This window comes from Phyllobates terribilis, unplaced genomic scaffold, assembly GCF_046119375.1.
Source record: "Phyllobates terribilis strain yellow unplaced genomic scaffold, ASM4611937v1 Scaffold_255__1_contigs__length_2797608, whole genome shotgun sequence".
Taxonomy (NCBI): Eukaryota; Metazoa; Chordata; class Amphibia; order Anura; family Dendrobatidae; genus Phyllobates; species Phyllobates terribilis.
In genome coordinates this window covers 2,348,744-2,366,708 of record NW_027363015.1, presented here as the reverse complement: position 1 = coordinate 2,366,708, position 17,965 = coordinate 2,348,744, and the positions used below count along the sequence as shown (strand labels likewise).

General features: G+C 43.7%; 10 non-coding genes across 10 annotated transcripts; all 10 read left to right on the top strand.

The window, feature by feature from the left end:
* The first annotated feature begins 4,719 nt into the window (after positions 1-4,719).
* On the top strand, positions 4,720-4,906 carry LOC141219201 (U2 spliceosomal RNA). The gene has a single exon (XR_012287822.1). It is a non-coding gene; the product is annotated as a U2 spliceosomal RNA (small nuclear RNA).
* Positions 4,907-6,021: 1,115 nt separating this feature from the next.
* On the top strand, positions 6,022-6,212 carry LOC141219099 (U2 spliceosomal RNA). The gene has a single exon (XR_012287730.1). It is a non-coding gene; the product is annotated as a U2 spliceosomal RNA (small nuclear RNA).
* Positions 6,213-7,327: 1,115 nt separating this feature from the next.
* Positions 7,328-7,518, top strand: LOC141219088 (U2 spliceosomal RNA). The gene has a single exon (XR_012287719.1). It is a non-coding gene; the product is annotated as a U2 spliceosomal RNA (small nuclear RNA).
* A 2,412-nt stretch (positions 7,519-9,930) lies between these two features.
* On the top strand, positions 9,931-10,117 carry LOC141219180 (U2 spliceosomal RNA). The gene has a single exon (XR_012287809.1). It is a non-coding gene; the product is annotated as a U2 spliceosomal RNA (small nuclear RNA).
* Positions 10,118-11,232: 1,115 nt separating this feature from the next.
* Positions 11,233-11,423, top strand: LOC141219076 (U2 spliceosomal RNA). The gene has a single exon (XR_012287707.1). It is a non-coding gene; the product is annotated as a U2 spliceosomal RNA (small nuclear RNA).
* A 1,115-nt stretch (positions 11,424-12,538) lies between these two features.
* LOC141219064 (U2 spliceosomal RNA) lies at positions 12,539-12,729 on the top strand. The gene has a single exon (XR_012287695.1). It is a non-coding gene; the product is annotated as a U2 spliceosomal RNA (small nuclear RNA).
* A 1,109-nt stretch (positions 12,730-13,838) lies between these two features.
* LOC141219142 (U2 spliceosomal RNA) lies at positions 13,839-14,029 on the top strand. The gene has a single exon (XR_012287772.1). It is a non-coding gene; the product is annotated as a U2 spliceosomal RNA (small nuclear RNA).
* A 1,109-nt stretch (positions 14,030-15,138) lies between these two features.
* Positions 15,139-15,329, top strand: LOC141219053 (U2 spliceosomal RNA). The gene has a single exon (XR_012287681.1). It is a non-coding gene; the product is annotated as a U2 spliceosomal RNA (small nuclear RNA).
* Positions 15,330-16,444: 1,115 nt separating this feature from the next.
* Positions 16,445-16,635, top strand: LOC141219041 (U2 spliceosomal RNA). The gene has a single exon (XR_012287669.1). It is a non-coding gene; the product is annotated as a U2 spliceosomal RNA (small nuclear RNA).
* A 1,115-nt stretch (positions 16,636-17,750) lies between these two features.
* On the top strand, positions 17,751-17,941 carry LOC141219030 (U2 spliceosomal RNA). Its single transcript, XR_012287656.1, has one exon. It is a non-coding gene; the product is annotated as a U2 spliceosomal RNA (small nuclear RNA).
* Positions 17,942-17,965: the final 24 nt, after the last annotated feature.

Genomic DNA, 17,965 nt, shown 5'->3' with positions numbered 1-17,965 from the left:
TGCAACAATTTCTATGATTGTTTGAAAAAGAATCTGGACAATCAATATTTGGATGGGCTGACTTTTGTCATCTTGTATTGCTCCAAAGAGGTACCTCTGACTGTTTTCATGTACAACCCACATGTGGACTTGGCTTTGATTTATGCCTTTCTAAATAGGCACTGCTATATTACCAAGGTGGCAGTAAAAGTCATGAATGAGGAGGAACTATGGACCGGTAAATATCGTTTCATGGTCAAGTTCCGGGAAAGTCCTGATGAACCAGGGGGTATACATTATCCTCCATCAAATTTTTCCATTGGGAGTGAGCGGGGTTACCTGTTCTTCCCCAATGCGCCCAGGTTTTGTCGTCATTGTAGGAGGTATGGCCATACTCAGGAAGCATGCGACATCAGACAGATTATTTGCAGGAAGTGCAATGAGGTGGGTCATTCTTCCAATAATTGCAAAAATGAAATAGTCTGTAACCTCTGCGGAGAGAAGGGGCATGCCTTCAGAGACTGTATATTCCATCCTGGTTCATATGCGGGGGCAGCGGGAAGGGGAAGGAGAAGAAATGAATCTCCTGCACCCACAGCTACAACTCCGACTGCTCCAACTCCGACTGCTCCGATATCTACTCTGGCTTTCCTGGATGAGGAGGAGGCTCGGGTTGCTTTTCCAGAACTGGTTCGTGTGAATGTAAGAGGAAATATGGAGCTGGCACCTGAGCCACCGGTGCAGAGGGCCGCGTCTGTGGCTTCAGATGTCAGTGAGTCTGAGACGATAACTGATGATCGCATAGGCATGGAAGTGGCCCCGGTGGAGGATCTGGAGGCTGAAATTCCAGACATGATGGTTACATTGCAGGGGGAAGAGGAGTCTGATCTGACCAGAACACCGCATGTGGCCTGGAGCGATGTCGTTTCTGACCTTGAGGAGGAGGGATGTCAGGGGGACTTTGACCCCCAGCGGCGGGATTATAGTTCAGATGAAGATGGAGGCGCTTCAGTGAAGAAAAAGAAGAAAACTGAACCATCCTTTTCCCCTTTAAGTGACTGCAGTGTGAGTCCAGCCCGGGTGTACCCTACTGCATCCGATCCCCAAGATGTGTCTTTTTTGGGGGAAGGCACAAACTACGATATCTGCACGTCCAGCGTCCTACCCCCAGAAGGGTTAGGATGATGTACAGGTGGGCATGTTGTCGTGACCTGCCACATCAAATTAATAGATGGGTGCCCAAGTTGCTCTCAGCATCTTGTCGCTAAATGTTCGGCTGATTAAATCTGAGTCGAGAAGAGTGGCAATTTTGGACTACTTGAGCAACTTGGATGCGGACGTATACTGTGTGCAGGAGTGTGCGATCTCCGATCCCTTAAGTGAAAATGCATGGCCTTTAGGTCAAAGTGTGTGGTCTGGTTCTGTATGTAATAAAAATTGTGGGGTAGGTGTTTTGGTGAAGGGTTATAGTGTTAAGATAGAAAGTTACATGGTGGTGGAGGCGGGGAGGTGTGTAATATGTGAGTTAAATTGTAGGGGGTGGAGGGTTAGGGTGGTAAATATGTATGCACCAATAGATAAAGGGGAGAGGCTGGAAATTTTTGAGAAATTATGTTTTTTTTTATCTGGCAAAATGCCAATAATTTTTGTTGGAGATTTCAATTGTGTGACGGAGGGGGATAAGATGGATGTTACAGGTAAAAGACTCAAGAGTCTTGTGGCGGATTTTTCCTTACAGGATGCTGCGGAAGTTTTTTTAGGTAATCCACCTCCTGCGACCTATAAGGCCGACAGGGGAGGCATAGAGTCTAGAATAGACCGTATCTTCTTTTCTTCACAAAATGTTATTTGTAGGAATTTCCAGCAGGAAGATGTTCCCTTCTCTGACCATGTGTGTTTGAGGGCACGTCTAGAAGGTAAGATTTCCTTTGTATATGGTGGTGGCGTGTGGAAACTTAATGTGCGTTTGCTGGAAGATAATAGGATCATGCGTGATTTTAGGCGAATGTATGTTAGGTGGAGGGATAAAAAAAGTGATTACAGGAATGTGCTTGAGTGGTGGGACTGGATGAAGAGTGAGATTGTTTTTTTCTTTAGAAAAAGGGGCAGGAGGAAAGCAGCAATGAATAGAGCAAAATTTAATGATTTAAGCTCTAGACTGGAGTGGCTGAGGAAGTTAAGGATGATTGGAGTGGATGTGGATGTTTTGATGTGTCAAGTGAAAGAAGAGATTAAGAAATATATTGAGGGTAAAGGGAAAGAAATTATTTACCGTTCTAAGATTGAACATTTGGAGAAAAATGAGAAATGCACAAGGTTTTTTTTCAAAAAAGTTTTTGGGAAGAAAGTAGATATGGATGAGGTGGTGAATGGCGATGGGGTGTGTGTGAGTGGGAAGGATGTGATGCAGGAGGTGGTGTTGTTTTATAAGGAGTTGTATGGGGAAAAATGGGTTGATGATAGGATGTTGACTGATGCTTTGGGGTGTTTAGAAGGTTGTTTGGGTGAGGATGAACATGAAATATTGGATGATGTAATTGTGTTGGATGAAGTTAAAAAAGTGGTGATGTCTGCGAGTAAGAATAAAACACCTGGGAAGGATGGACTGCCCGTGGAGTTATATGTTAAGGAATGGGACACGATGGGAAATGACTTATTGGAGGTGTGCCAGTATATGTTCACGGAGAATATGTTGAGTGAATCTATGAGAGATGGGGTGGTGGTTTTGGTTCATAAGAAAGGTGATAAAAAGGATTTGGGGAATTGGAGGCCAATCACCCTTTTGAATGCAGACTATAAGGTGTTTAGTAAATTGTTGGCTAGCCGGATGCGGGAAGTGATTGGCGGTGTGGTGGATGAAGATCAAGTGTGTGCAGTGCCTGGGAGAAGTATGACTGAAAATTTGGTGTTGTTGCGTGATGTGATTGGGGATTGTATGAGTCGTAAGCAGAAATGTTTGTTGTTTTCGGTTGATTTTGAAAAAGCTTTTGACCGTGTGTCACATAGCTTTATGTTTAAGGTTTTGTCTAAGATGGGTTATTCCAGGAATTTTGTAAACTGTGTTAGGAGTTTGTATTGTAATGTTTCAAGTGAATTTTTGGTGAATGGGTGGTTGAGTGAGAAAGTGAGAATTAAATCAGGAGTGCGTCAGGGGTGCCCTATGTCCCCTTTTTTGTTTATTAGTGTGATTGAAGTGTTGATGTGTATGGTTAGGAAGGATAAGGTTATGAGAGGTGTGATGATTCCTGGGAGTAATGGAAAGGATGTGAGAATTCTAGGTTACATGGATGATGTAGTGATTGTGAGTGGGAATATGGCTGCGATGAGTAGGGCAAGGTTGATATTAAGTTTGTTTTGTAGTGTCTCAGCTTTTAAGGTCAATTGGACTAAGAGTTCCTTTAAATGTTTTGGTGAGAGGAATGTACGGATGGATGGTGTGAGGTGTGAGGATGGTGCAATAAAGGTGCTTGGGATTAAGTTTAATGATGATTTGAAAGGAAATGAGAGTTGGGAACATTGTGGGGTGAGAGTGGTGCGCAAGTTGAATTTTTGGCGAATGAGAGAATTAACTCTGACTGGGAAAGTTCTGATTATTAAGGCGGTTATTTTGCCTATTTTGTTGTTTGTTGCGAATGTATATCCTGCTGCTTTTAAGAAAATTAGGAAAACTGAGAAATTCATCTTTAATTTTCTTTGGGGAAGTCGCATGGAGAAATTGAAACGGGAATATGTCTATAAGTTATGTGTAAATGGTGGTTTGGATTTTCCAAATATTGATTTCTTTTTAGGGATTAGTTACGTGAAAATGGTGGTGGTGGTTCTAGGGAAAAGTAATAAGTGTGCTTATATGATGAAGTATTCGGCTGGATGGATGCTTTATGGCTTAAAGTGGGTCAAAAGGGATGCTAGAGTGCCTGTTGCTTTTAAGTGTCCTGTATGGTATGGTTGTGTTGAGAAATTTGTAAGGAAGTATGATTTGTTGTCCGTTAACATGAGTGATTTTAGGCAAAAGAAGAAAGTCATTAGGATGGTGCGTGAGCGTGAGGTGGTATGTAATATCAATGGGTTGAGAGGGGAGGAAGTAACCGAGATGTGGAGAAAATTAAGTATAGATGGTTTGACTAACAGACAGAGAGATATCGCTTGGATGATATTGCATGACATTTTGCCTGTTAGAGATGTGCAAAAGAAGAGGGATTTAGTTAAATCTGAGGTATGCCCGAGGGATGGATGTGGTTTGAGAGAGCATGTTAGACATATGGTATGGGATTGTGATTTTGCATATGATGTATGGAAGGGTATAGGGGGACTTTGCAAGGAATTGGTGGGTGTAAAGTATGTAAATTGGAAACTTGCTATGTTTGGGATGGGTGCATGTAGTAGAATTAAGGATAGGATTTTATGGTTGTTGGTGGTGTGTGTAATTGAAAGTTTGTGGGATGCGAGGAATTTGTTAGTTTTTAAAAGGAAGAAAATGTCAGTTAATGAATGTTTGAGATTGATTCTGTCACGTATGTATGTAATATACCTCTGGGATCAGGAACGTGGAAGTATTATAGATGCTGAAGGGATCTGGAAGTTTAAAAAGTGGAGGTTTTTGGTAAAGTTTAATTAGTAGTGTATAATGTACCTGATGATAAGGTTTGGTTTTATTTTTGATTATATACCAAGTGTGATGAAAGGCTAAGTGTCAATGAAAGGCTTTTGTAAGTCGATTTGATTGAGCTTATGCTCCGGCCTATCTGATTTGGAAAAAAAAAAAAAAAAAAAAAAATCTGTTCTTATCAGTTTAATATCTGATACGTCCCCTATCTGGGGACCATATATTAAATGGATTTTTAGAACAGGGAGATGGAAAAAGAGCTTGCTCTGTCCACTCCACGCATTGACCTGGTATTGCAGTATCTCCAGGACCGGTGCACCCCTTCTTTAATGCAGTTTCTAAAATCAGAAAGAATTGAATTCAATGTTTTTTGTTCATTTTGCTTGTTTGTCGGATTTTGGGATGGACTCTTTGGCTTTGCTTTTCTTCTCCTCATTGGATTTTTCATGTTCAAAGTTGCAGAAGCCAGATTACAAGCTCATTTTGGTTCAACTTCAGCAACTGTGCATTGCATTGCCATGTAATGTGATGCAATGCTATCTTTCTAGCTCTCCCTTTTTACTTCCTTTTGGATAAACAGACATATTAGGCAAGCATTTTGGAGCTTTCACCTAAATAACTACAGGTGGTGAGATAAGCTGCACAATATAATTGACCTTTCAGTATATTGTTGCACACACACCATCTATTTAGCAAATGCCCTTGTTATCAACAGCAGCCTTTTAAACTCACCTGAGCTAACAGGTATGTGCGCTGGTTACTCTGCTGCGCTTAAAATTTCTTTTTTGGTTTGCTACAATGCCTTTTCTGAAACGTTGTCTCCTTCTGCTGGAACACTGACTTCTTTCATTTAATGCCTGCAGACTATAAAAGAGAACCCAACCCAAAAAGTTTGGTTGATTATTCTGTGGCATTCTGTTAAACTGTTGCTTATGGCGGTCTCTGTGAGCTTCTCAGCGACATTCAGCCAGCCAGGTATCCTGCCTGCAGTAGATGGAATGTGGCAATGGAACGCTGGCTGCGCGTGTCATAATAGGCTCTGAGCCTTTATATACCTGTGCACAGCAGCAGCCACCTTCAGTCTGCTGCTGGACAGCCAGCAGCAGCAGCAGCAGGAGAGGTATGTAATCAGGAGCCCTCCTGCTAAGGGTAGACAGCTGCTCGTTCCACCCCACCCCCCGCCTTAATTGGTTCTCCTCCCTTCCAACGGTGTTGAGGCGGGTGGGAACAGCAGGGGGTGAAGGTGCTGTGTTTAAAGAGGTGGAGTTATGCAGATCTAAAACGCGTGGATTGCAGCAGCAGCAAGCCGAAAAGTGCAGGCATGTAAGGGATCTAGAGGTTGACAACATGTCTTCTTAACGGGAGTCCAGGAGCTCATCTCCACAAATGGACTTTTCAGGATCCTTGGGTGGCTCCGTAGTTTGAAACCAATTCTGGTTATCGCTTCTCGGCCTTTTGGCTAAGATCAAGTGTAGTATCTGTTCTTATCAGTTTAATATCTGATACGTCCCCTATCTGGGGACCATATATTAAATGGATTTTTAGAACAGGGAGATGGAAAAAGAGCTTGCTCTGTCCACTCCACGCATTGACCTGGTATTGCAGTATCTCCAGGACCGGTGCACCCCTTCTTTAATGCAGTTTCTAAAATCAGAAAGAATTGAATTCAATGTTTTTTGTTCATTTTGCTTGTTTGTCGGATTTTGGGATGGACTCTTTGGCTTTGCTTTTCTTCTCCTCATTGGATTTTTCATGTTCAAAGTTGCAGAAGCCAGATTACAAGCTCATTTTGGTTCAACTTCAGCAACTGTGCATTGCATTGCCATGTAATGTGATGCAATGCTATCTTTCTAGCTCTCCCTTTTTACTTCCTTTTGGATAAACAGACATATTAGGCAAGCATTTTGGAGCTTTCACCTAAATAACTACAGGTGGTGAGATAAGCTGCACAATATAATTGACCTTTCAGTATATTGTTGCACACACACCATCTATTTAGCAAATGCCCTTGTTATCAACAGCAGCCTTTTAAACTCACCTGAGCTAACAGGTATGTGCGCTGGTTACTCTGCTGCGCTTAAAATTTCTTTTTTGGTTTGCTACAATGCCTTTTCTGAAACGTTGTCTCCTTCTGCTGGAACACTGACTTCTTTCATTTAATGCCTGCAGACTATAAAAGAGAACCCAACCCAAAAAGTTTGGTTGATTAGTCTGTGGCATTCTGTTAAACTGTTGCTTATGGCGGTCTCTGTGAGCTTCTCAGCGACATTCAGCCAGCCAGGTATCCTGCCTGCAGTAGATGGAATGTGGCAATGGAACGCTGGCTGCGCGTGTCATAATAGGCTCTGAGCCTTTATATACCTGTGCACAGCAGCAGCCACCTTCAGTCTGCTGCTGGACAGCCAGCAGCAGCAGCAGCAGGAGAGGTATGTAATCAGGAGCCCTCCTGCTAAGGGTAGACAGCTGCTCGTTCCACCCCACCCCCCGCCTTAATTGGTTCTCCTCCCTTCCAACGGTGTTGAGGCGGGTGGGAACAGCAGGGGGTGAAGGTGCTGTGTTTAAAGAGGTGGAGTTATGCAGATCTAAAACGCGTGGATTGCAGCAGCAGCAAGCCGAAAAGTGCAGGCATGTAAGGGATCTAGAGGTTGACAACATGTCTTCTTAACGGGAGTCCAGGAGCTCATCTCCACAAATGGACTTTTCAGGATCCTTGGGTGGCTCCGTAGTTTGAAACCAATTCTGGTTATCGCTTCTCGGCCTTTTGGCTAAGATCAAGTGTAGTATCTGTTCTTATCAGTTTAATATCTGATACGTCCCCTATCTGGGGACCATATATTAAATGGATTTTTAGAACAGGGAGATGGAAAAAGAGCTTGCTCTGTCCACTCCACGCATTGACCTGGTATTGCAGTATCTCCAGGACCGGTGCACCCCTTCTTTAATGCAGTTTCTAAAATCAGAAAGAATTGAATTCAATGTTTTTTGTTCATTTTGCTTGTTTGTCGGATTTTGGGATGGACTCTTTGGCTTTGCTTTTCTTCTCCTCATTGGATTTTTCATGTTCAAAGTTGCAGAAGCCAGATTACAAGCTCATTTTGGTTCAACTTCAGCAACTGTGCATTGCATTGCCATGTAATGTGATGCAATGCTATCTTTCTAGCTCTCCCTTTTTACTTCCTTTTGGATAAACAGACATATTAGGCAAGCATTTTGGAGCTTTCACCTAAATAACTACAGGTGGTGAGATAAGCTGCACAATATAATTGACCTTTCAGTATATTGTTGCACACACACCATCTATTTAGCAAATGCCCTTGTTATCAACAGCAGCCTTTTAAACTCACCTGAGCTAACAGGTATGTGCGCTGGTTACTCTGCTGCGCTTAAAATTTCTTTTTTGGTTTGCTACAATGCCTTTTCTGAAACGTTGTCTCCTTCTGCTGGAACACTGACTTCTTTCATTTAATGCCTGCAGACTATAAAAGAGAACCCAACCCAAAAAGTTTGGTTGATTAGTCTGTGGCATTCTGTTAAACTGTTGCTTATGGCGGTCTCTGTGAGCTTCTCAGCGACATTCAGCCAGCCAGGTATCCTGCCTGCAGTAGATGGAATGTGGCAATGGAACGCTGGCTGCGCGTGTCATAATAGGCTCTGAGCCTTTATATACCTGTGCACAGCAGCAGCCACCTTCAGTCTGCTGCTGGACAGCCAGCAGCAGCAGCAGCAGGAGAGGTATGTAATCAGGAGCCCTCCTGCTAAGGGTAGACAGCTGCTCGTTCCACCCCACCCCCCGCCTTAATTGGTTCTCCTCCCTTCCAACGGTGTTGAGGCGGGTGGGAACAGCAGGGGGTGAAGGTGCTGTGTTTAAAGAGGTGGAGTTATGCAGATCTAAAACGCGTGGATTGCAGCAGCAGCAAGCCGAAAAGTGCAGGCATGTAAGGGATCTAGAGGTTGACAATATGTCTTCTTAATGGGAGTCCAGGAGCTCATCTCCACAAATGGACTTTTCAGGATCCTTGGGTGGCTCCGTAGTTTGAAACCAATTCTGGTTATCGCTTCTCGGCCTTTTGGCTAAGATCAGGTGCAGTGATCTACCAGTTGCTGCCTTGGCCTTGGCTAGGAGGTGCCCAGGGTACCCGGCTCCTTGGCCTGGGGGGATCGCTTTGTCTAACGGCAGGGCTTCACCCTCCTGCTGCTATTGGGGAGTCGGATTAGTCCCTGGGCAACGAGAGGCGATCATCGTGTCACCACACATAGCTGTGGGGGGCAGTTCTTTTGGAGGAAGAAGATGGAGTTGACGAGGAAGAGGAACTGTTTACGGTTCTATGTGAAGACGGAGTTAGAGGATTTTTCGTTGGAGGAGAATCAGATCTTGGATATTCTGTTCAAGTATGGGACGATCATTGAAGAGGACATTTTTTGTATGCAAGAAATCAAGTTTAAAAAGGTATTTGACGTAACACTGAAGTCTGAAGAAAAGTGTATTTGTCTTCTCAAGAATTGGGAAGGAAAAGAAATTGGAGTTAATGCTCTTTTTGCTGGAAGGCCGAAAAAGGTGGTTATCTGTATGGATGACCCCTTTGTAGAGATGGAGGAAGTGATGGAGTTTTTGAAGCCATGGAGTATTTTGGTAAAATTCCAGAAGGACTACTTAAATAAAGTGGGAGTCTGGAATGGGAAGAGAAGTTTCCTAGTTTGGGAAAATGGACAAAATGAACTAAGTTTAGGAAGGATTGTTATAAATGGTAAATGTGGATTCAGTTATGTGGAAAATGGTAAAAGAAGAATTGATAATGGGAAACCTGGATTTTGTTATGAGGAAGGTGGGAAAAAAGAGGAGAAAGGGAAAAAGATATTTGAAGAATCGTTTGAAGATTGTAAAGAGAAAGAAGACAAAGATATACAAGTAGTTGAAAATAAGAAGGAGTTTGTGGGAGAGAAGCAGGAATTCTCAGGAGTTGGGGACTCTATGTTTTGCAGACTGGAGAGAGTACCTAGAAGTAAAGACGTTAAGGAAAAAAGGAAGGTGGATGATAAGGGAAAAGAGAAAGTAATGCAGGATTGTGTTGATACCAGTGCTGAAGCTGAAGAAGATGAAAAGATTTTGCTGCAAGGTTTTGACTGGAAATTGTTGGACATGTCATGGAGGAAGAAGAAACGTGGAAGAAGAAAAATGTTGAGTTGATGTTTTTGTTGGAAGTTTTTTGTTGTTGATGTAAGGATATGTTATGTTATGTTTTATTTATTAATTATCATTAAATTTTCTTAAAAAAAACAAAAAGTTGAATTCGGATGATGAAGGCGTAGGCGACATTTTTTTGGTTATCCATGCAAATGGAATTTAATTTATGTCGCGTCTTCTGACGCATTCAATTAAAAAAATCTGTTCTTATCAGTTTAATATCTGATACGTCCCCTATCTGGGGACCATATATTAAATGGATTTTTAGAACAGGGAGATGGAAAAAGAGCTTGCTCTGTCCACTCCACGCATTGACCTGGTATTGCAGTATCTCCAGGACCGGTGCACCCCTTCTTTAATGCAGTTTCTAAAATCAGAAAGAATTGAATTCAATGTTTTTTGTTCATTTTGCTTGTTTGTCGGATTTTGGGATGGACTCTTTGGCTTTGCTTTTCTTCTCCTCATTGGATTTTTCATGTTCAAAGTTGCAGAAGCCAGATTACAAGCTCATTTTGGTTCAACTTCAGCAACTGTGCATTGCATTGCCATGTAATGTGATGCAATGCTATCTTTCTAGCTCTCCCTTTTTACTTCCTTTTGGATAAACAGACATATTAGGCAAGCATTTTGGAGCTTTCACCTAAATAACTACAGGTGGTGAGATAAGCTGCACAATATAATTGACCTTTCAGTATATTGTTGCACACACACCATCTATTTAGCAAATGCCCTTGTTATCAACAGCAGCCTTTTAAACTCACCTGAGCTAACAGGTATGTGCGCTGGTTACTCTGCTGCGCTTAAAATTTCTTTTTTGGTTTGCTACAATGCCTTTTCTGAAACGTTGTCTCCTTCTGCTGGAACACTGACTTCTTTCATTTAATGCCTGCAGACTATAAAAGAGAACCCAACCCAAAAAGTTTGGTTGATTAGTCTGTGGCATTCTGTTAAACTGTTGCTTATGGCGGTCTCTGTGAGCTTCTCAGCGACATTCAGCCAGTCAGGTATCCTGCCTGCAGTAGATGGAATGTGGCAATGGAACGCTGGCTGCGCGTGTCATAATAGGCTCTGAGCCTTTATATACCTGTGCACAGCAGCAGCCACCTTCAGTCTGCTGCTGGACAGCCAGCAGCAGCAGCAGCAGGAGAGGTATGTAATCAGGAGCCCTCCTGCTAAGGGTAGACAGCTGCTCGTTCCACCCCACCCCCCGCCTTAATTGGTTCTCCTCCCTTCCAACGGTGTTGAGGCGGGTGGGAACAGCAGGGGGTGAAGGTGCTGTGTTTAAAGAGGTGGAGTTATGCAGATCTAAAACGCGTGGATTGCAGCAGCAGCAAGCCGAAAAGTGCAGGCATGTAAGGGATCTAGAGGTTGACAACATGTCTTCTTAACGGGAGTCCAGGAGCTCATCTCCACAAATGGACTTTTCAGGATCCTTGGGTGGCTCCGTAGTTTGAAACCAATTCTGGTTATCGCTTCTCGGCCTTTTGGCTAAGATCAAGTGTAGTATCTGTTCTTATCAGTTTAATATCTGATACGTCCCCTATCTGGGGACCATATATTAAATGGATTTTTAGAACAGGGAGATGGAAAAAGAGCTTGCTCTGTCCACTCCACGCATTGACCTGGTATTGCAGTATCTCCAGGACCGGTGCACCCCTTCTTTAATGCAGTTTCTAAAATCAGAAAGAATTGAATTCAATGTTTTTTGTTCATTTTGCTTGTTTGTCGGATTTTGGGATGGACTCTTTGGCTTTGCTTTTCTTCTCCTCATTGGATTTTTCATGTTCAAAGTTGCAGAAGCCAGATTACAAGCTCATTTTGGTTCAACTTCAGCAACTGTGCATTGCATTGCCATGTAATGTGATGCAATGCTATCTTTCTAGCTCTCCCTTTTTACTTCCTTTTGGATAAACAGACATATTAGGCAAGCATTTTGGAGCTTTCACCTAAATAACTACAGGTGGTGAGATAAGCTGCACAATATAATTGACCTTTCAGTATATTGTTGCACACACACCATCTATTTAGCAAATGCCCTTGTTATCAACAGCAGCCTTTTAAACTCACCTGAGCTAACAGGTATGTGCGCTGGTTACTCTGCTGCGCTTAAAATTTCTTTTTTGGTTTGCTACAATGCCTTTTCTGAAACGTTGTCTCCTTCTGCTGGAACACTGACTTCTTTCATTTAATGCCTGCAGACTATAAAAGAGAACCCAACCCAAAAAGTTTGGTTGATTAGTCTGTGGCATTCTGTTAAACTGTTGCTTATGGCGGTCTCTGTGAGCTTCTCAGCGACATTCAGCCAGCCAGGTATCCTGCCTGCAGTAGATGGAATGTGGCAATGGAACGCTGGCTGCGCGTGTCATAATAGGCTCTGAGCCTTTATATACCTGTGCACAGCAGCAGGCACCTTCAGTCTGCTGCTGGACAGCCAGCAGCAGCAGCAGCAGGAGAGGTATGTAATCAGGAGCCCTCCTGCTAAGGGTAGACAGCTGCTCGTTCCAACCCACCCCCCGCCTTAATTGGTTCTCCTCCCTTCCAACGGTGTTGAGGCGGGTGGGAACAGCAGGGGGTGAAGGTGCTGTGTTTAAAGAGGTGGAGTTATGCAGATCTAAAACGCGTGGATTGCAGCAGCAGCAAGCCGAAAAGTGCAGGCATGTAAGGGATCTAGAGGTTGACAACATGTCTTCTTAACGGGAGTCCAGGAGCTCATCTCCACAAATGGACTTTTCAGGATCCTTGGGTGGCTCCGTAGTTTGAAACCAATTCTGGTTATCGCTTCTCGGCCTTTTGGCTAAGATCAAGTGTAGTATCTGTTCTTATCAGTTTAATATCTGATACGTCCCCTATCTGGGGACCATATATTAAATGGATTTTTAGAACAGGGAGATGGAAAAAGAGCTTGCTCTGTCCACTCCACGCATTGACCTGGTATTGCAGTATCTCCAGGACCGGTGCACCCCTTCTTTAATGCAGTTTCTAAAATCAGAAAGAATTGAATTCAATGTTTTTTGTTCATTTTGCTTGTTTGTCGGATTTTGGGATGGACTCTTTGGCTTTGTTTTTCTTCTCCTCATTGGATTTTTCATGTTCAAAGTTGCAGAAGCCAGATTACAAGCTCATTTTGGTTCAACTTCAGCAACTGTGCATTGCATTGCCATGTAATGTGATGCAATGCTATCTTTCTAGCTCTCCCTTTTTACTTCCTTTTGGATAAACAGACATATTAGGCAAGCATTTTGGAGCTTTCACCTAAATAACTACAGGTGGTGAGATAAGCTGCACAATATAATTGACCTTTCAGTATATTGTTGCACACACACCATCTATTTAGCAAATGCCCTTGTTATCAACAGCAGCCTTTTAAACTCACCTGAGCTAACAGGTATGTGCGCTGGTTACTCTGCTGCGCTTAAAATTTCTTTTTTGGTTTGCTACAATGCCTTTTCTGAAACGTTGTCTCCTTCTGCTGGAACACTGACTTCTTTCATTTAATGCCTGCAGACTATAAAAGAGAACCCAACCCAAAAAGTTTGGTTGATTAGTCTGTGGCATTCTGTTAAACTGTTGCTTATGGCGGTCTCTGTGAGCTTCTCAGCGACATTCAGCCAGCCAGGTATCCTGCCTGCAGTAGATGGAATGTGGCAATGGAACGCTGGCTGCGCGTGTCATAATAGGCTCTGAGCCTTTATATACCTGTGCACAGCAGCAGGCACCTTCAGTCTGCTGCTGGACAGCCAGCAGCAGCAGGAGAGGTATGTAATCAGGAGCCCTCCTGCTAAGGGTAGACAGCTGCTCGTTCCACCCCACCCCCCGCCTTAATTGGTTCTCCTCCCTTCCAACGGTGTTGAGGCGGGTGGGAACAGCAGGGGGTGAAGGTGCTGTGTTTAAAGAGGTGGAGTTATGCAGATCTAAAACGCGTGGATTGCAGCAGCAGCAAGCCGAAAAGTGCAGGCATGTAAGGGATCTAGAGGTTGACAACATGTCTTCTTAACGGGAGTCCAGGAGCTCATCTCCACAAATGGACTTTTCAGGATCCTTGGGTGGCTCCGTAGTTTGAAACCAATTCTGGTTATCGCTTCTCGGCCTTTTGGCTAAGATCAAGTGTAGTATCTGTTCTTATCAGTTTAATATCTGATACGTCCCCTATCTGGGGACCATATATTAAATGGATTTTTAGAACAGGGAGATGGAGAAAGAGCTTGCTCTGTCCACTCCACGCATTGACCTGGTATTGCAGTATCTCCAGGACCGGTGCACCCCTTCTTTAATGCAGTTTCTAAAATCAGAAAGAATTGAATTCAATGTTTTTTGTTCATTTTGCTTGTTTGTCGGATTTTGGGATGGACTCTTTGGCTTTGCTTTTCTTCTCCTCATTGGATTTTTCATGTTCAAAGTTGCAGAAGCCAGATTACAAGCTCATTTTGGTTCAACTTCAGCAACTGTGCATTGCATTGCCATGTAATGTGATGCAATGCTATCTTTCTAGCTCTCCCTTTTTACTTCCTTTTGGATAAACAGACATATTAGGCAAGCATTTTGGAGCTTTCACCTAAATAACTACAGGTGGTGAGATAAGCTGCACAATATAATTGACCTTTCAGTATATTGTTGCACACACACCATCTATTTAGCAAATGCCCTTGTTATCAACAGCAGCCTTTTAAACTCACCTGAGCTAACAGGTATGTGCGCTGGTTACTCTGCTGCGCTTAAAATTTCTTTTTTGGTTTGCTACAATGCCTTTTCTGAAACGTTGTCTCCTTCTGCTGGAACACTGACTTCTTTCATTTAATGCCTGCAGACTATAAAAGAGAACCCAACCCAAAAAGTTTGGTTGATTAGTCTGTGGCATTCTGTTAAACTGTTGCTTATGGCGGTCTCTGTGAGCTTCTCAGCGACATTCAGCCAGCCAGGTATCCTGCCTGCAGTAGATGGAATGTGGCAATGGAACGCTGGCTGCGCGTGTCATAATAGGCTCTGAGCCTTTATATACCTGTGCACAGCAGCAGCCACCTTCAGTCTGCTGCTGGACAGCCAGCAGCAGCAGGAGAGGTATGTAATCAGGAGCCCTCCTGCTAAGGGTAGACAGCTGCTCGTTCCACCCCACCCCCCGCCTTAATTGGTTCTCCTCCCTTCCAACGGTGTTGAGGCGGGTGGGAACAGCAGGGGGTGAAGGTGCTGTGTTTAAAGAGGTGGAGTTATGCAGATCTAAAACGCGTGGATTGCAGCAGCAGCAAGCCGAAAAGTGCAGGCATGTAAGGGATCTAGAGGTTGACAACATGTCTTCTTAACGGGAGTCCAGGAGCTCATCTCCACAAATGGACTTTTCAGGATCCTTGGGTGGCTCCGTAGTTTGAAACCAATTCTGGTTATCGCTTCTCGGCCTTTTGGCTAAGATCAAGTGTAGTATCTGTTCTTATCAGTTTAATATCTGATACGTCCCCTATCTGGGGACCATATATTAAATGGATTTTTAGAACAGGGAGATGGAAAAAGAGCTTGCTCTGTCCACTCCACGCATTGACCTGGTATTGCAGTATCTCCAGGACCGGTGCACCCCTTCTTTAATGCAGTTTCTAAAATCAGAAAGAATTGAATTCAATGTTTTTTGTTCATTTTGCTTGTTTGTCGGATTTTGGGATGGACTCTTTGGCTTTGCTTTTCTTCTCCTCATTGGATTTTTCATGTTCAAAGTTGCAGAAGCCAGATTACAAGCTCATTTTGGTTCAACTTCAGCAACTGTGCATTGCATTGCCATGTAATGTGATGCAATGCTATCTTTCTAGCTCTCCCTTTTTACTTCCTTTTGGATAAACAGACATATTAGGCAAGCATTTTGGAGCTTTCACCTAAATAACTACAGGTGGTGAGATAAGCTGCACAATATAATTGACCTTTCAGTATATTGTTGCACACACACCATCTATTTAGCAAATGCCCTTGTTATCAACAGCAGCCTTTTAAACTCACCTGAGCTAACAGGTATGTGCGCTGGTTACTCTGCTGCGCTTAAAATTTCTTTTTTGGTTTGCTACAATGCCTTTTCTGAAACGTTGTCTCCTTCTGCTGGAACACTGACTTCTTTCATTTAATGCCTGCAGACTATAAAAGAGAACCCAACCCAAAAAGTTTGGTTGATTAGTCTGTGGCATTCTGTTAAACTGTTGCTTATGGCGGTCTCTGTGAGCTTCTCAGCGACATTCAGCCAGCCAGGTATCCTGCCTGCAGTAGATGGAATGTGGCAATGGAACGCTGGCTGCGCGTGTCATAATAGGCTCTGAGCCTTTATATACCTGTGCACAGCAGCAGCCACCTTCAGTCTGCTGCTGGACAGCCAGCAGCAGCAGCAGCAGGAGAGGTATGTAATCAGGAGCCCTCCTGCTAAGGGTAGACAGCTGCTCGTTCCACCCCACCCCCCGCCTTAATTGGTTCTCCTCCCTTCCAACGGTGTTGAGGCGGGTGGGAACAGCAGGGGGTGAAGGTGCTGTGTTTAAAGAGGTGGAGTTATGCAGATCTAAAACGCGTGGATTGCAGCAGCAGCAAGCCGAAAAGTGCAGGCATGTAAGGGATCTAGAGGTTGACAACATGTCTTCTTAACGGGAGTCCAGGAGCTCATCTCCACAAATGGACTTTTCAGGATCCTTGGGTGGCTCCGTAGTTTGAAACCAATTCTGGTTATCGCTTCTCGGCCTTTTGGCTAAGATCAAGTGTAGTATCTGTTCTTATCAGTTTAATATCTGATACGTCCCCTATCTGGGGACCATATATTAAATGGATTTTTAGAACAGGGAGATGGAAAAAGAGCTTGCTCTGTCCACTCCACGCATTGACCTGGTATTGCAGTATCTCCAGGACCGGTGCACCCCTTCTTTAATGCAGTTTCTAAAATCAGAAAGAATTGAATTCAATGTTTTTTGTTCATTTTGCTTGTTTGTCGGATTTTGGGATGGACTCTTTGGCTTTGCTTTTCTTCTCCTCATTGGATTTTTCATGTTCAAAGTTGCAGAAGCCAGATTACAAGCTCATTTTGGTTCAACTTCAGCAACTGTGCATTGCATTGCCATGTAATGTGATGCAATGCTATCTTTCTAGCTCTCCCTTTTTACTTCCTTTTGGATAAACAGACATATTAGGCAAGCATTTTGGAGCTTTCACCTAAATAACTACAGGTGGTGAGATAAGCTGCACAATATAATTGACCTTTCAGTATATTGTTGCACACACACCATCTATTTAGCAAATGCCCTTGTTATCAACAGCAGCCTTTTAAACTCACCTGAGCTAACAGGTATGTGCGCTGGTTACTCTGCTGCGCTTAAAATTTCTTTTTTGGTTTGCTACAATGCCTTTTCTGAAACGTTGTCTCCTTCTGCTGGAACACTGACTTCTTTCATTTAATGCCTGCAGACTATAAAAGAGAACCCAACCCAAAAAGTTTGGTTGATTAGTCTGTGGCATTCTGTTAAACTGTTGCTTATGGCGGTCTCTGTGAGCTTCTCAGCGACATTCAGCCAGCCAGGTATCCTGCCTGCAGTAGATGGAATGTGGCAATGGAACGCTGGCTGCGCGTGTCATAATAGGCTCTGAGCCTTTATATACCTGTGCACAGCAGCAGCCACCTTCAGTCTGCTGCTGGACAGCCAGCAGCAGCAGCAGCAGGAGAGGTATGTAATCAGGAGCCCTCCTGCTAAGGGTAGACAGCTGCTCGTTCCACCCCACCCCCCGCCTTAATTGGTTCTCCTCCCTTCCAACGGTGTTGAGGCGGGTGGGAACAGCAGGGGGTGAAGGTGCTGTGTTTAAAGAGGTGGAGTTATGCAGATCTAAAACGCGTGGATTGCAGCAGCAGCAAGCCGAAAAGTGCAGGCATGTAAGGGATCTAGAGGTTGACAACATGTCTTCTTAACGGGAGTCCAGGAGCTCATCTCCACAAATGGACTTTTCAGGATCCTTGGGTGGCTCCGTAGTTTGAAACCAATTCTGGTTATCGCTTCTCGGCCTTTTGGCTAAGATCAAGTGTAGTATCTGTTCTTATCAGTTTAATATCTGATACGTCCCCTATCTGGGGACCATATATTAAATGGATTTTTAGAACAGGGAGATGGAAAAAGAGCTTGCTCTGTCCACTCCACGCATTGACCTGGTATTGCAGTATCTCCAGGACCGGTGCACCCCTTCTTTAATGCAGTTTCTAAAATCAG